The 4843-nt window shown below is 67.2% G+C and overlaps 1 long non-coding RNA gene across 1 annotated transcript; it reads left to right on the top strand.

Moving 5' to 3' along the window:
* The first annotated feature begins 1681 nt into the window (after positions 1-1681).
* Positions 1682-2447, top strand: LOC128140957 (uncharacterized). The gene is made up of 4 exons (XR_008234864.1): positions 1682-1742; positions 1860-1928; positions 2107-2175; positions 2369-2447. It is a non-coding gene; the product is annotated as an uncharacterized LOC128140957 (long non-coding RNA).
* The last annotated feature ends 2396 nt before the right edge of the window (positions 2448-4843 follow it).

Below are 4843 nucleotides of genomic sequence, written 5' to 3'. Positions count from 1 at the left end.
CACAGCACATACCTGTGCACACACACACAGCGTGCACACATATCCATCCCCACCACCCAGCACAGGCTCTAATCGTGCCTCTCTCTGCGGCTCACCCAGGGGTGCTGCTACGGGGAACATGGATGCAGACCAGGCCACCTCCCTTTCCCCAGCACTGGCAGCCAGTCCGGCTCCTGGGTGCCCATCAGTGGGTACCAAACGGTGAGTCCTCAGGGCTCATGGGGCCCTGTTATGGCGAGGGTTGCCCGGGGACCCCAGCCTGGCCTTGGGGACCCTGCTGCTGGAGCCCAGGCTGGCTCTGCATGCCCCACACCACAGCTGACCCCACCAGCAGCCCCGCAGGGCTCACAGCCCCGGCTGGGATGGAGGGATGGAAGATGGAGGGATGGAGGATGGAGAGGGGGAGGATGGAGATCAGTCTCAATCTTCTCTTTCTCTGCAGCGTGGCAAAGAGGAGCCAGAAATTTACGGAGCGATCATACCCCATGTGAGAGACACTGCCTGGCTCGCATCTGCGCGCTGCCCTGACCCGGGGAGGTTCAGCCCCAGGAGGGGAACGGAGCGGGAAGGATGAGGGACAGCAATGGGGTGTCTTACAGCTGCCCTCCCAAAAGGCAGCACCAAAATAGCCCAGTCCAACCTCCACACTGCTCTACTGCAGGGTCTTCGAGGTCCCCCCGGGAACCCTGGCCCACCTGGCCCCCCCGGCCCCCCTGGAGCACCAGGTCTCCTCTACCTCAACGTAAGGTCCAACATGGGCTGTGCACATGCCTGTGCCAGAGCACACACACGCGTGACCATGCATGGCATGAGGGGCTCCCCACAAACCTGCCTGTCTTTGCTTCCAGAGGATTTACCCCATCCGTCCCGATGTGCCCTGCAAGCAGCCGGTAAGCCACGGCCTCGCTGTCCCCGAGAGAGACCCTGTCCCCTCCCCATGCACCAGGAAGGGCATCCCTGTGCCCAGCGGCAGTAATGGGCCCCCCCGCTTGCCTTCGCAGGCAGCTGCCGACACAGGCTGGGCAGCAGGTAAGGGCATTTCTCAGGTGTTTCGGGGGGTCCAGCCTCCACAGAAACACCTTTTGTGAAGTCTTGCCTCCCTTCTTGGGTGCCGGGGCCACGCCACCCTGCATGGGTCCCTGGCACCGCAGCTGGTTCTCCCACCCGGCTCCCACGGGAGCATCTAGCCCCTGTGCCAGGGCACCTTGTGACCCCCCACCCTCTCCGGGCTCTCCAGATGCTGACATCCCTCAGACGGAGCCGCCGGACTCCCACGCCGATCTGCGGGTGCGTCCTGGCTGCGGCCGCGGGCAAGCCCCCCAGGCTGTCCAGCTGCCCCACGCGCCCCGGCTGGGCCGTGAACCTCTCCATCCCTCCCAGCGCCAGACGTGGGTCTTCAGGTCCAAGGAGCTGATGCTGAAGTCGGGCAGCGCCGTGCCCGAGGGGAGCCTGGTCTACGTGCGGGAAGGGAGCAGTGCCTACCTCCGGACCCCCACCGGCTGGAGCCGCCTCCTGGTACCGTGCACCGAGGACACCCCTCGGGGTCCCTCGCAGGGAGGGGGGGTCCGGGCTCCAGCCCTGGCAGCTGGCACTGGGCTGGATTTGGCCCTGGAACAGCAGAGCTTGGGGAAGGAGCCGGTTCCCTCCTAACCCGTCTCTCTGGTCGTTGCATTGAGCAGCTGGAGGATTCGGAATCGCTCTTTGTCGGTGATGACCCCTCCGCCTCCACCCCACGGTACCAGGTGAGGGGTGCAGGCAGCCGCCGGGTCCGCTCATGTCCCGGCAAGGGACAAGAGCCCTCCTTTGCCTGCCGGGGGGGGGACAGGCCCCTGCGGGACTGTCGTCTCCTTTCCATCCAGGAGGCGAAGCAGGTGAAGACCAGAGGTCCTGACATGGGGCTGCCCGTGCTGGCCCCGACGGACTCGCTGGTGAGCCCTGCTGCGGCTCCGGCCGCGCCGGGAGGGACGTGCTGTGGAGACGGGCTGTTGGCAGGGCAGTGCCAGCCCGGCACACGCAGAGCCTGGGGTCGTGTTGGTCTGGGGAGGGTGCTGCACCCATGGCACAAGGATGGGTGTCCCTGGGCTGACCTGAGCTGTGTTATTCCAGGTCCAGAAGGAGGAGGGACAAGGGCTGCCCCAGATCCTGCCGACCACCATCGCACCGCGGATCCCGTCAGTAAGCAATGCCTGGCCCCAGGGGTGGGAAACAAGTGGCCTAGCCATGGGAGAGTGGAGAGAGGTGCCCGGGGGACCCCCTCCATGCCTGGCCAACACCGTCGGAGACCCGCACCCTCCCAGGAAGGGGGGGGCAGAGACCTCGATGTCTGGCCGTGCCTGAGCCTCCTCGCTGCCCTGCCTCCCGTCCCCAGCTCCGTCTGGCCGCCCTGAATGTGCCCCTCGCTGGCGACATGAGCGGGATCCGAGGTGCCGACCTGCAGTGCTACCGGCAGTCCCAGGAGGCTCGGCTCTACGGCACTTTCCGGGCGTTCCTCTCGGCCCCCACCCAGGACCTGGTCTCCATCGTCAAGAGGACAGACAGGACCCTCCCCGTCGTCAACATGAAGGCAGGTACCCCCGTCCCCCGTGGGGGCTGAAGGCGGCAAAGCCCTGTGGCCCCTGGTGAGCCTCGGTGGGGGGATCCTTGCCCGGTCCTGCGCTGGGGGTGCTGCACCCCGGCCGTGCTTGGCATTTGCATTTTGGGGAGCTGGGAGGAACCGAGGGCAAGTTATTGCCCACAAGGGCATGGCCCCAGCCCCCAGCTCAGCACCGCTGCTTGCACCCGCAGGGCCAGCTGCTGGCCAAGTCCTGGAGCTCCCTCTTCGAGGGCCAGGCCAGTGCCGCCCCACGGAGCCCCATCTACTCCTTCGACGGGCGCAATGTCCTGACGGATCCCCTCTGGTGAGTCCAGCCACAGGGTGATCGCCGGCAGGGCAACCCTGAGCAAATGCACCCATGCCAGGAACCAGGGTGGGTAGGGGGGCTGCAGTGGTTTCCCCCCCCTCCACCCCTGGCGCTTGCACGGATGCAGGAGCTGGTGCAAAGAGCTGGAGGTGTCCCGGAGGGTGTCCCCCAGCCCCTCTCACCCCCATCCCCGTCTGCAGGCCTCGACGGCTGGCCTGGCACGGATCCACGCAGCGGGGCGGCCAAGCCCGCAAGCGGGATTGCCAGGGCTGGCGCAGCTCTGGCCCTGGGGAGGGTCTGGCCGCCCCCCTGGGAGAGGGCAGGCTGCTGGCCGGGCAGCGGCACAACTGTTCCGAGGCGCTGGTGGTGCTCTGCGTGGAGGTGGCCTTTCCCTACCGGCATATGTGGTGACCCCGGCACTGCAGCACCGGTGATCCCCCCGCCGCAGCCCCCCCCGCATCCTGCAGGGATGGGGATACAGCCCCGGGAGCCTCGTGGGCAGGGCCGGTGGGGAGAACTGCGGCATTGGAGCGAGACCGCTGAGAGGACACCAGCCCCGTGGCCGGGTTGTGCCATACTCGTCCCCGGCTGTGCTTGTCCCTGCAGATCCCCGTGCCGCGGGGCGGCAGGGCGATGCCAGGCTGTGCCTGGCCACCTCCCTGCACGTCCAGTGAAGCGAACGCTGTCATTGCCCCAGAAATAAAGATGCAAAAAAGTCGGTGTTTTGGATGACACCCAGCGCTCTGTTATGGGGTGGGGGGGGCCTGCCCAGGACATTGCCTACTGCAGTGAGGGGCATGGCGGGGAGGGGGGGGGCACGCTGCAGCCAGCCTGGGGAGTGGGGAAAGGGTTGGAGCACGCGTGGGCTTCAGCCCCGTTGGGATCAGCACAAACAGGGGGACAGGGTGGAGGGAACACCACGGGGGGGGGGGGGGCGTGAAGTCACAGGGTTCCATTTCTAGTGATGTCAGCCTGTTGCCAGGCCCTGCGTCAACAGAACAGCCTCTCCCAGAGCGCAGGCAGGAGGGTTCGCCTCTCCTGGCTTGCGGGCAGCGCGGTTTTGCCCCTCCTGGAGCGCCAGCAGCGGACGGAGGCACCATGCACAAGAAGCAGGCACCACCACCCTCCCTGCAAAGGAGCGGGCAGGCAAGGGTGCACAGGCAGGGCTGGTGGCCGCGGGGTTCAGGCAGCAGCGGAGAGGTTTGGGTCTCTGCCTGACGGGGCGGCAGCCCCGCCGGTCGGTGGCTCTGGGGTGGGTACACGGGGGCACGCTCCAGGGCCCGGTGCTTGTTGAAGAGGCCGTACCACAGTGCCCCAGTGTTCCCAGTGTGTCCAGGGCCTCCCCAGTGGGTCCCAGGGCCTGCAGAGTATGCCCCAGTGTGACATGCAAGCCAGCCCAAGCACGTCCCTGCATATCCCCAGAAGCTGCCCAGTGTATCCCAGTGGGTCCCCAGGGCCTCCCCAGTGGGTCCCAGGGCCTGCACAGTATACCCCCAGTGTGACATGAGGGCCAGCCCAGTGGGTCCCCAGGGGCCTGCCCAGTAGGGTCCCTGCGTGTCCCCAGAAAGCTGCCCAGTGTATCCCAGTGGGACCCCGGAGACCTGCCCCGCGCGTCCCAGTACATCACACCACCAACGGCAACCGTGCAGGCGTGGAGCGCCGCCGCACAGCGCCCGCCCCTTCGCTCTTCTATTGGCCGATTTTGCTGCCCGTCTCGCGGCTTTCCCTTCTGAGTGGCTGGTTTGAATGCGCCGGGAGCGCCTTCTGACTGGCGAGAGGGAGGGGAGGAGGCGCCACCCGTGTCCCCGCCCTCCCACTGCGATTGGCGGCGCTCTGGGAGCCCGCGGGCGGCGATTGGTGGAGGGTTTCGGCGGCTGAGGGGAGTTTTGAAAGGCGCGGGCCGTTGGGACCGCCATCGCTTCCGCTCAGCAGCGTCCGCCGCC

This window comes from Harpia harpyja, chromosome 4, assembly GCF_026419915.1.
Source record: "Harpia harpyja isolate bHarHar1 chromosome 4, bHarHar1 primary haplotype, whole genome shotgun sequence".
Lineage (NCBI taxonomy): Eukaryota > Metazoa > Chordata > Aves > Accipitriformes > Accipitridae > Harpia > Harpia harpyja.
Note: the sequence above shows the minus strand (reverse complement) of the source record. Positions and strands in the feature narration are given on the sequence as shown.